This window comes from Elephas maximus, chromosome 5 (assembly GCF_024166365.1).
Source record: "Elephas maximus indicus isolate mEleMax1 chromosome 5, mEleMax1 primary haplotype, whole genome shotgun sequence".
Lineage (NCBI taxonomy): Eukaryota > Metazoa > Chordata > Mammalia > Proboscidea > Elephantidae > Elephas > Elephas maximus.
In genome coordinates this window covers 88417558-88433815 of record NC_064823.1, presented here as the reverse complement: position 1 = coordinate 88433815, position 16258 = coordinate 88417558, and the positions used below count along the sequence as shown (strand labels likewise).

At 35.4% G+C, this 16258-nt stretch overlaps 1 pseudogene; it reads right to left on the bottom strand.

The window, feature by feature from the left end:
- Positions 1-857: 857 nt before the first annotated feature.
- Positions 858-15174, bottom strand: LOC126076726 (sulfotransferase 1 family member D1-like; annotated as a pseudogene).
- Between the last annotated feature and the right edge of the window lie 1084 nt (positions 15175-16258).

Below are 16258 nucleotides of genomic sequence, written 5' to 3'. Positions count from 1 at the left end.
CAAACCCGTTGCCATCAAGTCAATTTTGACTCATAGCAACCCTATAGGACAGAGTAGAACTGCCCCATAGAGTTTCCAAGGAGTGCCTGGTGAATTCGAACTGCCAGCCTTCTGGTTAGCAGCCAAACTTTTAACCACTATGCCACCAGGGTTTTCTATTTATACATAAAAGAGGTGTTAAAAAAAATTTTATTAGCTTGATATCAGAATAAATAACTGTTAATTGATTTTATCTCTGACAGTAGCTAAAGCATTATCGTGCAGTCAATATTTGTATAACATAGTTATTGATTACATTCTTGGCTTTATTTCAGATAATTCCTATATAAACTATAACAGGAGAAGACTGTGATTAATTAATTATCTAAAAGTTAGTCTATAGTAAACCATTCTAGGACAATAATTTTCAGTGAAATTTTTATGCAAAAAAGTCATAGATGTTATGACACTGGTATCATCCTAAGCATATAAAAGAGAGTAATTAAGGCCTTTTAAGATACATTTTGTTTTAATCTATCTTAAAAACTCCCAGATTTTCTTTGCAAGTCTAATCACCAAGAACTTATGTTTCATTGACTTTAAGAAACAAAGCACATATCTTTGTGTTTTTATAAATCTAATTTCTTGATTTAATTTGTAAGAATACCAGAAACATTGTGCAGAGTCATTAAAATCATAGAGATACTATTGGTTTTTCCAGGGTAGCCTTTGAAATTCTTTTACTGTTTTATTATAAATCACTAATGTAAGTAAGGAAATATCACATACAGAATTTCCTTTCACTTTCACTAAAGTTTGAAGAATTTTCTTTTTAATTTAGGTGCCTGTTAAAGGAGTTGGAGAAAGAGTAGGTATCCTTAGATTTCTGATCGAAATTTTAGTGTAGGTCCTTTCATTTTCTTTTCATAATCTTCTTAAATCTCTCATACTGGGCTACAGTGAACTGATTCCTGTCTCCTGAAATACCTGAAAAGAAAAAATAAGTAAATAAAAATGAAAGGGCAAATTTAGGACTACTGTAGAGTTCCTCTCCATTGTAACTTATATTATCACTTTTTTTTTTTAACTTTAGAATGTCATGTCTATTCCACAGCTGTATTCCTCACTTCCTAATAACACTCTCAGACTTCTAGGTCTTCTTAGTCTTGTAGAAATTCCCAAAGGTGTTTCCAGTATCATATGTAAGGAACTAGTACCTTAAATATCCCTGAGAAATGTCACTGGGAGAAAGCCCAATGTCTGAAAACACTCTTTGTTTTCTAGAGCTTTATTAACAGAGAATATAGAGATGTTTTGATTCACTTTAAAATTATATTTTTCCAAAGTTAGATGACAATATCTTATGAGAAAAAAACAAACGAAAAACTTGTATGATCAAGCAAAATTGGGAATTGCTTACTATTAAACAGAATTAAACAGATTACTATAGGATTTTCAAAGTCTTTAAAAGACTAATCATGTCAAAAATCTCGAACAACATAGGACACAGCATTAACAATGCATATTTGATCACAGAATGCCATTTTCATGGAACATCTCACAGGATTACCATGAAGATAAAAAAAAAGCAAGAAAATGTGCCCAATTACCTTGGTCAGTCTGGTCTAGGGTTTCTCAACCTTAACATATTGACATTTGAGACCAAAAAACTCTTTGCTGTGGGGGACTATCCTGTGTATTTTAAGATGTTTAGTAGGATCCTTGGCCTCTACTTATTAAATGCCAGTGGCATCAACCCAGTCGTGGCAATCAAAAATGTCTCCAAACATTGCTTATGTCCTCTGAGAGGCAAAATCACACCTCTTTGAGATCAGATATTTCCAGAGCAAATTTATCCATGACATACATTCTTATTTTCTGAAAAACCATAGGACCTACTATTATCCTTTGTAGCCTTTCACAAGAACGTCTGTCTCTCAAAGGCTGTCTCAGGCTGTGTAATTGTTAATAACTGTTCACTCCTCCCTTTCACTTTAAGAAGGTTTTACAGCTCTGCCCCTACTCAAGTGTTCTGCCCATTCCTCCTTGGCTCATGCACTTTGAGCTTGACTGTTTGATATGCTTTGGTCCATGGAATTTGAGTATGTGTGACAGACACCACATCTAAAGAGAAACTTTAAAAGATACTGCAAGTTTACACCAACTTTCTTGTTCTTCATTTATGCCGTGATATTAGGTATGTCCTACATATGCGGAGCTCTTTCAGGGTGCATTTCATAAAGCAAACAAGGAACTGAGCCTAGGAGAGCCAAGCAAAACTGAAAAGAGTCAAAAAGAGTTGAGCAAAACTGTAGCAGCCACAGTTAACTGAGCAATATTCACCAACATGTAATTTAAATGAAACATAAATCTGTTTTTTTAAATTCCTGAGATTCTTGGAGTTGTTTGTTGTATAGGAAGCTAACTAATATATACTCTTACAATGAAGTCTCTCTCTCTCACATACGCACACACACAATTCAGTTCAGTATATACTCATTAAAAGTCCTATTTTGTGCAAGATACTATACATTGAGTTCAATGCTGAGGATGCAATGATTTACAATATTACAATGACAACCTCATTAATTTAGTATGCATAGCATCCACTCTTTGGGGCAGTTCTACTCTGTCCTATAGGGTCGCTATGAGTCGGAATCGACTCGATGGCAGTGGGGTGGGTTTTTAGCATCATTTAAGCTAGCTACTTAGCTTTGAAAAATTTTTAAGAAAGATGACAAAGATCTAGGTCATTCAGACAAATGAATTGCATTCTTTTTTTTAAGTACAAATTTATTTTATTGTTGTTGTTGAGTGCGTACACAGCCAAACATACACCAATAGTTTCTACATGTACCATTTAGTGACACTGATTATATTCTTTGAGTTGTGTAACCATTCTCACCTTCCTTTTCCGAGTTGTTTCTCCCCCATTAACATAAATTCACTGTCCCCTAAGGTTCCTACCTAATCTTTTGAGTTGCTGTTGCCAGTTTGATTCCATATGGATAGTTCATAAAGAGTGTAATGCTCAAGGTAGACAATTTTATGAGTTAAGCTAAATTATTGCTTGGTTTTAAGACTTCAGGGGATATTTTTTGCTTAAGGTTTAAAGATTATCTCAGGGTAATGGTTTCAGGATTTCATCCAGCGTTCATGGCTTCAGGAGATCTGGAGTCCATGAGAATTTGCAATTCTCTTCTGCATTTCCTCCCCACCCCCGTTTTGATCAGGATGCCTCTATGGAACCTTTGATTAAAATGTTCAGTAATGGTAGCCAAGCATCATCCAGTTCTGGTCTCTTGACAAAGGAGGCAGTTGTTCATGAGGCAATTAGCCACACATTCCATAGCCTCCTCCTATTCCTGAATCTCCTTCTTCCACTGTTGTTCTATGTGAATAGAAGCAATTTTTCTGCCTTAGATGGCTGCTTGCAAGCTTTTAAGATCCCAGGCACCACGTGTCCAACTAGGAGGTAGAACAGAAGAACTAAGTGTGCTATTAGACCAATTAACTGAGATGTTCCATGAAACCATGACCCTAAGCTTGCCAAACAGGAAACTAAATCTCATGAGGTTTTTGGTTGTACATAGCAGCCTCAGCAGTTACTTTTTTTTGTCTTTGTAAATATATCTATCACACAACTTTTTCCAATTCAACTTTTTACAGGTGTGCAACTTATTGACAGAAATTACAGTAATTGGCTGTGCAACCCTACCCTTAATTAATGAGACATGACTTCCAAGACTGATGTTTATTGAGGCACAAGCTAATGAGTAAACTTTTCTAATTAGAAGGTTTGTCTTATACATTAATCTTACATCAAAGATAGAGTTTTGTTTTGTTTTTTACCACATATTTCCTTTATGCTTGTTTCTTTGTTTGTCCTCCTCAGCATACTTAATGTCTTTTCATTTTTTACAACATCATTCTTATCTGCCCACATACATGCTCCACTATATGACCAGCAAGCTGTACAAAAACTGCTATATGATGTCCTTACCCTTTCTCATGAAGGGAGACAAAGAATTTTCCATTTCAGATGTCATAGTGGTATAATTTGTGCATGGGTTCTGCTTCATTACATTGTAATGAATGATAGAGTATTTTATCCACTGTTGCTTCTGGCAGGTCTTTCTCTACGAACTTTAACAACTTATGAAGACTACATTTTGGATCGTAACAGAATTAGAATGAAAAAAGAATAATTTTGGGTAGATTTAGTCATTAAGCAGGCAAAGTATTTAATACGGTTCTAATTATGACAATGTAGTGGACGAAATGATTTCAGTTTTGTATGTCAGTATGGCTTGCAAAACTCAAGTGATTAAAAAAAAAAAAAAAACTCTACATAGGATAGGAGTCAGCTGGGTGATATTGCTTCCAGAAATCTCTAACTCCCCCTTCATGCTCATGATATTTTGTATACTTCTCCTTTTCTCCCTATACCCAGACATCATCTTAAAGAGAAAAGGGGTATGGACAGGCTGCCTGAGATATATTTAAGAAAATATATAAGAAAATTTAAGAGATACAGAACACTTATTAAATGGATTGTTTAAGTAATCAGATAAGACTGTTTTTAATCACATTAGAGAGTAAATTATTTTTCCACATTAATAATCAGATGGAAGATAAGAAAATAAAAGTTAGATGTTTTATAGATTAAATAGGAAAGTTACATTGTCTGCCCACTGTGTGAGAGAACCCCAACTACCATGGACAAGATAATTTTAGTTACAAGTTCAAGAAGCTTACATTACAGTGAAGGAGACTGATAAAACATAAGAAACACACACATAAAATCATTAGAAGTTGTGATAGAACAATAAAAACAAACTTATATTTTATGGAGGAACAGAAGTCATTGAGAAATTTGAAGCTGGAAGTGGACAACCCTGATTTAGTCTTCGAAAAGATAATTCTCCCTGAGTAGATAATGGAAGAGAAAAGATTACATACTCCAAGAAGATAAGATGGATGCCTGTACTAGAGTGGAAGGATAGTGGTAGAACAAAATGGATGGGTGCAAGAATTGATGGTTAGTAGTTTAGCATTATTGGGATTCCATCAAAAATAAAGAAGAAATTGCTGTTGCCTCTTCTTTCATGTCTTCGTAGAAAAGGTAAATGATAGGATAATCTTTCATCTTCTCCCACCAGCCCTTCACGTGCTCATACCAGGAACCAAAACACACTGAAATTAAAGATAAAATGTTTTCAATTTTTTAACTACTTATATTAATAAAGAATTGTTAAATGCCATTATAAGTCACCGTTATCAACACACACTTATTAATGCCTATTAGTTCAAGAAAGAGTATGCTAAGGCTAAAGGAAGTATGTGAATAAACCTATTCTCACTGATTTTCAATTTATTTAGAAAAGAGAAAATGCTTCTAATAAGTAAAACTACAAGAGCAACATGGCAGATATGAGGTAACACAGAAAATAAGTGGTATGGAAGTTTATAGAAGAGGAAAAAGGTAGAGAAAATCATAGGGATGGAGCATTTAAGAAAGAGCTGTGGAGGAGCTAGAGTGTATTTGGATCTAAGAAGAAGAGCAGAACTTTGGCAATGATGAGAATAACAATAACACTCTATGGACAAAGAATAGTCCAAGTGGTAGCAAACATAAAACTATTGAAGAAAACTTTGAGATGTAGTTGCCTCAAGGAGAAGGTTTTCACAAGGTAATGCTGAGAAATAGGGTTGAAGATGTGAATGAGCAACAAAAATATAATGTCTATATTGATAGATAGGGATACTGATTTTGTTTTGTTGATAATAGAATGTCATTAAATATAGGTTTAAACATGGTGATACAGGTGAAAAAATAGTTTCAGAAGATTCATTTAACATTTATTTAAAAAAAAAAGTTGCTGTTGAGTCGATTCCAACTCATAGCAACCCTACTGGACAGAGTAGAACTGCCCCATAGAGTTTCCAAGGAGCACCTGGTGGATTCGAACTGCCGACCTTTTGGTTAGCAGCTGTGGCTCTTAACCACTACAGAAACCAGGGTTTCCTCATTTAACATTAGTAGTACCGAAATTAGTACTAAATCATACAGACCAAAAAAAAAAAAAAAAAAAAAAATCAGTCCTACAGGAGTTTCATCATTAGGAAATAACATCGAGGATTTTATTTGAAGATCGGAAACGTACACACATTTCATTGGACTGTATTCTTCAAGAACTTTTAACAACTTGGGTTTCAGTCATAGTATATGTTTGTAAACATTATTCTAATTGGTCTCTCTGCGTTTTGTCTCTGTGTTTTCTGATCCATATCGTAAATTTCTTTAAACGGATCTTCTGAAAACTCCATTGAAATATCTCTACTTTTTTCAAGGACTTGCAAAGGCTTATTGTTCCTTGTTACAATAAGTTGAATTTATGTTTCAGTTTTATGGCCCTTCATACATCAAAACAACTACATACTCTTTAAATCTCTATCTCCAGCAGGATGGAGTTTGTGGAGCCTTAACTGAAGGGCACAAGATAATATATAATTAAGTTAGGCCATAAAGACCTGGACTAGGTTTGTAGCAAATAAAATGAAAATAAATGAATAATCTAATTTAAGGACTATTATAATGATAAATTAAAAAAAAATATGTTTGTTCTGAGATTTAATGAGAACTGATGTCTAGAGAAGATTCAAAAAAGACTTTATGTTTCATAGACCAAAATAGCAGAAATATGGTGTCTCCACCATACCTATTGCCGTCAAGTCAATTCAGACTCATAGAGACCCTAGAAGACAGTAGAATTGCCCCACAAGGTTTCCAAGGAGTGGCTGGTGGATTCAGACCACTGACCTTTTGGTTAGCAGCCATAACTCTTAACCACTGCACCACCAAGGGCTACAGCACTACCATAGAAGTATATAAAAAGTATTTTTAAAAGAAAAGCCAGTTTTAGGATATGTAATAAAATCTGTTTTGAATATGTTGAACTTTACAAAATAAATTTCCAAATGGGTTTGTCCTGCAGGCATTTAAATACATTTGATGTTTACAAGAGAAGTCAGGATTGAAAAACGCATGTAAGAATTATCAGTAGAGTTACTACCTTGGTATGAATATGTCTGAAAAAGAAAATACATGTGTAGAATAATAGAACCTTAAGTATAAAACCCTCACTCAAGAATTTTCACAGTTCATTGAAAAAATAAAAGGATGGTAGAGGAAAGCTAATCCAAAGAATGTGTATAAAATGTAAACAGCATAACAGCATGGATGCCAAAAGAGGAAAGCACTTAAAAAATTGGCAGTAACGACTAAGCACTAATACAACACTGGAATTATGGACTCAGAAATCTATATGTCACATACCCCCAAAAGTTACACTCCTTTAAGGGATGAAACATTGTATTCTATTTCTATATTCTTCATAATAAATTCTTAGAGTGCTGGGCACATATGGTATTAGGTTTATAATAAACATGTAATTTATATTTGAACTTTACATCTTGCCAAAAAGACTTTCCATTATGGAACTCCATGGTTAAAGGAAGAGTTGACCTACCCTTCCCAGCTATGAATTTATCCAGGAACTCCTCCCAGGTATCAGGCTCTGGGTGTATTTTTGCCATCTGGTAGAAATAATAGTAAGAGACAGCTACATCTTTGGCATTTTGTGCCACATAGATCATCTGTGCAGAGAAATGGGAAATCAGCTTTTCATTTCTGTTCTTTAATCTTAAAATTTTGCTTCTATTGACAGAATGCTTAATTTCACTTCTCTGTTTCCTAATCGTAGCTCTCGTGGTACAGTGGTTAAGAGCTACAGCTGCCAACCAAAAGGTCTGCAGTTTGAATCCACCAGCCTCTTCTTGGAAACCTCTTGGGGCAGTTCTACTCTGTCCTATAGGGTCACTAGAAATCGGAATCAACTTGACAGCAATGGGAATCTTAGCATTTGCATCTATTTCTTGACATAGCATATTCGAAACTATACAAATTATTTTAACAGAGTTCTGTCATGCCCCTGCTTTCTCTTTAGCCTTTGAAAAAAGAATATCTTTTGAAATATGAAAAACAACTATAATAACAATTATAGTAAATAGTACATATAAAAACTTAATTGGTATTATCCTTAAATTTAGAATGTTTTGCTTACCACTTATTAAAATTAATAATAATAAAGAAATTATAAAACAAAAGCTGAACTAATGCCTGTTTTTTTTCATTTAAAATAAATTACTACTTGGGTAAATTTTTAAAGATTCAACATCATTCTGCCCACAATCATGGCTATGCAGCAATCATTGTTGATTATAATGATTGATGTGAGATAAAATTTTGTTTTATGCATGAAGCCTTTGAGTCTGCTTGAAGGTAGAAATTTTGAGCACATTTTCCAATGGAGATGATATCGTTATGCCTCATTGGTAACAAGTTTTTCAGGCAAGCCCACTGAAATCCATTAAATCTATTTCTCCTCTGAAGTATACCTAATAACACCAAGGACCCAGCCACACATGCAGTAAATATATTTTTAAGGGAAAAGCACTCAGGGAGAAATTTCCTTTCATCTAAGCGGAATCAGAACTTGCTTCTTGTCAAACGATGGGCAAAGGACATGGTACATTTTATACTTATAATCTTCATAATCCGCAACAAAGATGGAAGGAGGAAAGGAATGACTGGAAAGAAGTATCTCAAAAAATTGAATATGGAGTGTTAAGACTTGAGACTTTGATGGTAACATAACTTCTTGAGAGAATACTAACTTTATAAATGTTCCCATCTACTCCCTATTTCAATACCAGGAGACTCTGGTAACGAACCAACTGTTTTCTTTCTCTTTCATCATCACGTGTAATTTCCTTATCAAGATCTATTTCCTGCTTGCTGCAAAGTAGAAGACAAGGCTATGCTGAAGATATTCCTCAGTTCTCCTACCTGATAGCAAGGATGACTTTCTGGGAGCTTCTAAGGTTCTTAACTGCTGGAATTAAGATAATAAATCATATCTCTATTTTCTCATTTCTTTTATTTTCAAAAAGACTTCGGAGGAAAAGAAGTCACGCATAAAAACATGTACAATGAGTACAATGAGTCTTTGTATAATTAGGTGAAAGTACAATCAATCAATTTTTTCAAAGGGACAACAAACAGCTATTTGGCTCAGTCTATTAAAGGCACTAAGGCTCCCTGGATGACACAAACAGTTCAGTGCTTGACCACTAACTGAAAGGTTGGTAGGCTGGTGGTTTGAGCCTACCCAGAGGCACCACAGAAGAAAGCCTGGCAATCTGATTCCATAAGGATTATAGCCACGAAAACTCCACAGGGCAGTTCTATTCTGTTATACATGAAACCTTCATAAGTTGGAATTGCCTAGACAACAATGGTTTTAGTTGTTTTTGGTATTAAAGATGCTGGGATAAAGATGCACTTTAAACTCCTTTCTCAGATCTAGGGGTTTAGTGACTGCCTGGCCTTCCAGATTCATTTTCCACTATCTTCACATTGTAATTAGCTACACTGAGACCCTAGTAGATCTTTGGCACACACCTTTCTGATTCACATCTCTTACCATATGCATATGCAGTTTTCTCTCTGTGAAGCATCCTTCTTGTACTCTTGAAAATACTTCTATTCTTTCTTCATGATGCTCATCAAGCTTTTCTTCATCTATTAGACCTCCTTAACACTGCTGCAGGGTTCACAAAGAATCTTTGTTTATCTCATGTGTTAGTACTTATATTGCATATATGTAGTTGTTTTTCATATGTACCTCTCTTTTTCTACCACTTGATGCATTCTACGGGATCATATGCTATATAGGGCAGAGGGCATTGACTTTTTTAATCATTGCATAGTACAGGCATAGGTAAGTAACTAGAATCCAGAAGAACCTCAATAGTATTCGTAGGAATTAAATAAAGGGTATGATGTGCTTAGGTTGCAGAGACTGTTGCATTTATGTTTGCATTTACAATGCAAGTACAATAGCTGATACGTTCAGGTAAAGAAGCTGCCGTAGCTCAGGGCACAGGCGTTTTGTGATCCACCACGTTACATCAAAGAAAACAAGAAAAACAGAACTACGAGCACCATATGGATAGATATCACAAGTAGAATGTTGCATAAAAAGCTAAACCTTCAAGAATATATACTTTATGACTTGAGGCTATCGCTGTTGTTACCTGACTCATGGTGACCCCATGCACAACAGAAGAAAACACCACTGGATCCTGCACCATACACCTGATCAAGTGGCGATCGGACCATTGTGATCCACTGAATTTCCATTGGCTGCTTTTCATAAGTAGATCCTAGGGCTTTCTTTCCTAGTCCATCTTAGTCTGAAAACCCTGGTAAAACCTGTTCAACATCACAGCAACAAGCAAGCTTCCACTGACAGTTGAGTGGTGGCTGTACATGAGGTGCATTGGTCAGGAATTGAGACCAGGTCTCCCACATGGGAACTGAGGATTCTACCACTGAACCACCAATCCCCTGCAAGATTACGGTTAACACACTCGGCAGCTAACCAAAAGGGTGGAAGTTGGAGTCCATCAGAGGCACCTGGGAAGAAAGGGCTGGTAATCTACTTCCAAAAAGTTAGCTACTGAAAACCCTATGGAGCATAGTTCTACTCTGACACAGATGGGGTCCCTCTATGGCCACTGGTACTGATATGATTACAGGCAAACTAATTTGTGATGAAAGCATTCAGGATAGTGGTTACCTTTATGAATGGAGGTTACTTCCTGGAAATGGGAAGAAACTGAGCTTTTGAGGTGCTGGTAATGTTCTCTTTCTTAATCTAGGTGCTGGTTTCCTGGATATGCTAACTTTATGAAAATTCATCCGTCTATATACTTAAGATTTTACACATTTCTTCCTGAAGGTTATACTTCAATAAAAATGTTTATAAAAAGAAGTCTAAAAATAATCCATAAATTATAATTCACCATATTTTTAAATTAGGAGAAGAAATAAATTCTGGGGTTATTTGGTTAAAAATAAGTTGTTTAAAAGCTATTGATAGGGAGTGAAGGGATTTAGTTAGGAAGACAGATATCTTTGAGGACAGAAAATCTGACAGATCCTCAGTGTTTGGGCATGGAGCCTAGTCCCTGTCTACACCATTGGTGTCCAAGCCACTGTTGTATGCACTGATACTATTTAATCCTTGGGATATCATTATTTTTACAATGATTTACCCATAGGTTACAATACCATACCTTCAATTCTGAATAATTAGTAAAAGAAATTACAGCACAAATGAAGGAGTCTTTGTTTAAAATTTGCTACCTTGCAGTCATTCTTCCACAATGAGGAAGGGAGAAGTTGAACAGGTAGGTGCGTTTTTACTAGTTGAGGAGACTGTATGTTTTTCAGTTGCTCAATGCCTGCAAGCACAGAAATTCACAAACTACATTAGAAATGTGAAATTGTAAAAGTCAACTACAATACAGTCTCAGACTTTATGAACTTTAATCTCACTACATGGTTTGAAATGGCTAAAGTCATATGCCCCAAAAATCTACCATGAGAATGAAAAATTCTGCATAGTTAGACTGCTTTATTACCCATCAGTAGCAGAGATTTTACTGTCTTCATTAAAAAAAAAGTGTCTATAAAGTCCTCAGATACAACGCTTTGATGGAACAGAAGGAGCATTGGTCCAACAGTCAAGATGTCCAGACTTTTCCTTCACTTAGTAATGCAAAACCATGTTTCCATAATCCCTTTCCATGAGTTTGTAAATATCAGCTAACTAGCAATATTCATAAATCGATACTGAGTCAAACATTGCATTTTCTTTATGTAATGATTACACAATATTTAAATGCTAAAGACTTCCATCTTCCTTACTAAGAAAAAAATTCACTATATCAAAATCTGTTCTTACGCAGACATTATCTTTGTGTAGATGAGCAGTATGATATGATTATTGGCAGAACCAATTTCTGACTGTTCTAATACACCAAACCAAACAAAACCCATTGCCAGCAAGTCCATTCCATCTCATAGTGACCATATAGGACAGAGTAGAACTCCCCCATAGGGCTTCCAAGGCTATAAATCTTTGTAGAAGCAGACTGCCACATCTTTCTCCCACAGGGAGTGTGTTCAAACCTCTGAGCTTTCGGTTAGCACCCTAATGCTTAATCACTGCACCACCACCCTTACAATCCAACAGTCCTCTGTCTGTATGATTTTCCATTACGATGCCTCCAAACATCTCAAAAAGTTAGGGATATTTATTTCTATGGTGAAAAGTAACAATTTAGTGAAAATACCATATGTGAGACTGGGGATTATTAATTCCGTGAATGGCACTTGTTTGTGTATTGCATCCCTTTTACATTTCTCCGCATCCCTATTGTTATAGATCAAATCATATATTTCACTGACCCAGGTCGTTCCTGAAAAAAAAAAAAAAAGAAACTCTATAAACTTTTCTGACAAATAATATGAGAAGGGCAATAGATTTCTATAACACCTAAGGCAAAATTGCTCTTCATTTCCACTTCCTCTCTTTTCCCCTTTCCTAGGAGGCATCCTTTTGTACATTGAACACATATATATTCATTGTGTATATAGAAATTTTGATTAAAATAATCATAAATATAACACTTAAAAAGGAAGTAAAACAGGGGGTATTAAAGAGACACTACATGATTAATAATAGTATACCTCCCTGGATGGAATGAGTGGGGAAAGAGAAGACTGACCACCACGTAGCGTACTTCAATGAGGCTGATCATTAATTTGCACATTTCCTATTAATATCAGAAAATATTTTAGAGTGAAAAGCATTGAATTTAAAACAGTTAACATCTGGTGGAGGGAAAAAAAGAGGAATTTTGTGATTTCAGTGGTGGTGTTCAGTGTGCAACTCACAAACAAAAGACAATGGCTCCTGAATCAGTGGAGTGGAACAAATCACTCTACCCTTCATGGTACTATGACTCACCAGTCTTTTGAGAAATGGACCAAAAGCATATGAGGATATGGTGTACTTAATTGTCTATACACTTAAAAAAAGCACACTTAAGGATCAGGTTATTGAGGCATTGATAGAAAAAAGTTTTAAGACATAGGAGAAAAACTTTTTAACTCTTGCCATCACCTTTTACTTTCTCAAAAGTGTAAGCATAGTCCTTTAATTGAATACTCATGGGTGAAAACTAAAAAAACTAAATTGATTATGTATTAAAATAATTAAATCATGCACATAGCATTTTTGAAGACTGGTGTATACATGGATGCATCTTTGGATTAGTTTCAGTTATTAGAGTACCTTAAACCAAAAAACCAAACCATACCCATTTCTGTCAAGTCGATTTTGACTCATAGTGACACTATAAGACAGAGCAGAACTGCCCCAGAGGGTTTCCAAGGAGCAGCTGGTGGATTTAAACTGCCTCAGGCCCACTTTATAGTGGACAATACTGTGGACAACACCTCCTCCTTCCTGTCCCTAAATTATAAGTAGTAGGCAATCTCCCCACCCTTCTGACAGTTCCGGTGCCAAAAGAAAGGGGAACCAAAATCAATGCTATTTTTTAACTTTTATTTGCCTGTTATGGCTTAGGTTTAAGCAACTGGAAAAGAGATCTAAAATCCAAAGTGCAATATAATACATTTCATCTCCTATCAGTGGGCCGTTCAAACTGTGGCATGTGAAATCTGATTGAAATAAATGACAATTTACCTTTTGTATGCTTCGTATTGGAAAGGTTTGTTTTCTGTGATTTGTGGAAGAAAAAAACTAAAAAGAACACAACAGTTGACTCGTGTAAGGAGACAGCTAAGCTTGTATAACAAAATTAACAGGCACTGATACTACAGGGTCATTTTGAGTCGGAATCAATTAAACAGCAATTTTTTTTTTTTTTTTTAGATATTCAAAGCTTGAGGACACTCTTAACAGTGTTTAAAGTGAATAAAATAAATGCAAAAGACATCTACCAAAAGAGAACATAATTAAGCTGTGAGTAAGCATCTAGCTTTTACCAGTCCAGAAAAAGTTCCCCTTCAAAAAGCATCTTCATAGATTATTTTTATGGTCCTGCTTTTGACTGTATCCAAAAATAACAAAAACAATACAGTAGGCACATTGTCAGTGATTTCCCCCATGTCTCTAAATTTGTATCTTATCAAGGAAATGAAACATGGCTTTTGGTCCCAAATAATTTGGCCTCGGTGAACTACTCAGAAAGCAGTGTAAAGCAGCAAGAAAAGAAAAATATTTTGCCAAAACAAGGCTGTTTTTTATATCTACAAAGGTCTGTGATGTGCATTTGTTTACTTTCTGCTAGAAGCTCGTTGCTCTCAACGTATTCAAGTCTCGTATTCGTGACTTGAATACGCTACAATCCCCAAGTTCAGGGCTTTCTTCCAGGAGTTTTTACATGTTCCTTTGAAATAATTTTGTTATTTACAATCTAAAAAGATGATGAATAGTCAGTATACATGTAAAAAATTTACTTTCCCAAAACCTTGCAAGGAATGAGGTAGGACTATAAAGGAAAGTTAACTTTAGAGGGTTTAGTAACTAGATTGATTATGGGTTCAAGTGATTTAATTGGATTTAAAAAAAGAGAGAGAGAAAGAGAGTCTCATGTTTCTAATATTTCTCTGTACATCTATCACTGGGTGAGTCAGAAAATTCTTTCTGATAAATATATCTGTCTGTTATAAGTTGAAATACAAAATTATTGGCTCTTATTGAGTTATCTTAAATTCTTCTTCCTGAGGTCTTATTTCTGGTAGGTAGTTGTCACTTCAATATAAACAAAATATGTAAGTATGAAAATATACAGAGGGTATAAATTCATTTTTAGTATTTTTTATTTGAATTTTAAAAAATTTATAAAAAACTCCAGCATTAATTTCCCCTTAGATATATCTTCCATTTGATCACTAGCCTTTCAGAATGGGAAGCAAATTTGTCAAGATCAAACTAGCCTAGAAACTGCCATTGTGCCCCTTGATAAATGTTTAACAAACTCAGGGAAAACCTGGCTAGCAATTCGCATTCATAATCAGTGAGCACAAATAAATGAAAAGGACTGATCAGACTTGGAATAGGTGGAGATCAGAAGGTCATCAGGTCGGGTCTCAAATGACTGCCCCTGGGTCCACTCTTGAGTGATGCTTCAGAAGAGGGGAATGCCCTGAATGTCCACTGACTCCCTCCTGAAGACATCTTACTTGTTCATTTTTGAGTGTCTAGATATTAAATAAAATGTGTAATATTAAAAACTCTATATTTTAATAGCATTAATTAAATTAATATTTCAGTAGCATTGTCATTACTCTAGATCTAGCAATGTTAGACCACAATACTGTGCAGTATAAGTCAGTGGAAGAAGAGACAATACTGTAAAAGCTAAAGAGGGCTTGTACAATTGCATGTATGCTGTTTATACATTGTTGTTGTTAGGTGCCGTCGACTCAGTTCTGACTCATAGCAAACCCATGTACAGCAGAATGAAACACTGCCCGGTCCTGCACCACCCTCACAATACTTGTTAGGCTTGAGTCCGCTCTTGCAGCTACTGTGTCAATCCATCGCTGCAAATACTTTTTGTGTAGTGACATATAGCATCTACCCATGCAAAGGTTTCTGGGGTATGTGATAAAGTTACCGGACTTTGGAGTTAGGGGAAAGGTGTCTTAACCACAGTGTTACTAATTCATTGTCATGAGGGCTTGAGCAAGCCATGTGACTACAATGTATCTTCTTAACTATAAAATCAGGAGTGGCTTAAATTGGTACTTCCCTCCATTAGATTACAGGGAGAATTGGTAAATTATTCTATATAAATGATCTGCAATAGATCACAAGAGTTAGGGCAGAGTAGGGACAAGAAACACCTAGCAGAGAAACTAAATAACAAAAAGCCCACAAAATAGGTAAAAGAAACAAACTTAAGGTAATTCTAGTATTGGAGTTATATTGCTTTGAATAACTTTCTAACACTAGTGATTTGTGGTTACATGATGGTATTTTATATTCTTAGCAGGGCTCTAGTGAAGGTATGTTTATTAATCTTTTGGCTGCTATAAGAAGTGAAAGGATTTAACATATCCTAAGTCCTCCTACCAAACATGGCTTTTTCCAAGTTAGCATAAAACCAAAAACCAAACTCATTACCATTGAGTCAATTCCGGCTCGTAGATACCTTACATGACAGAATATAACTACCCCATAGGGAGCGGCCGGTAGATTCAAACTGCCAACATTTGGTTAGCAGCCAAGATCTTAGCCACTGTGCCACCAGGGATTTTTCTTTTCCTAAA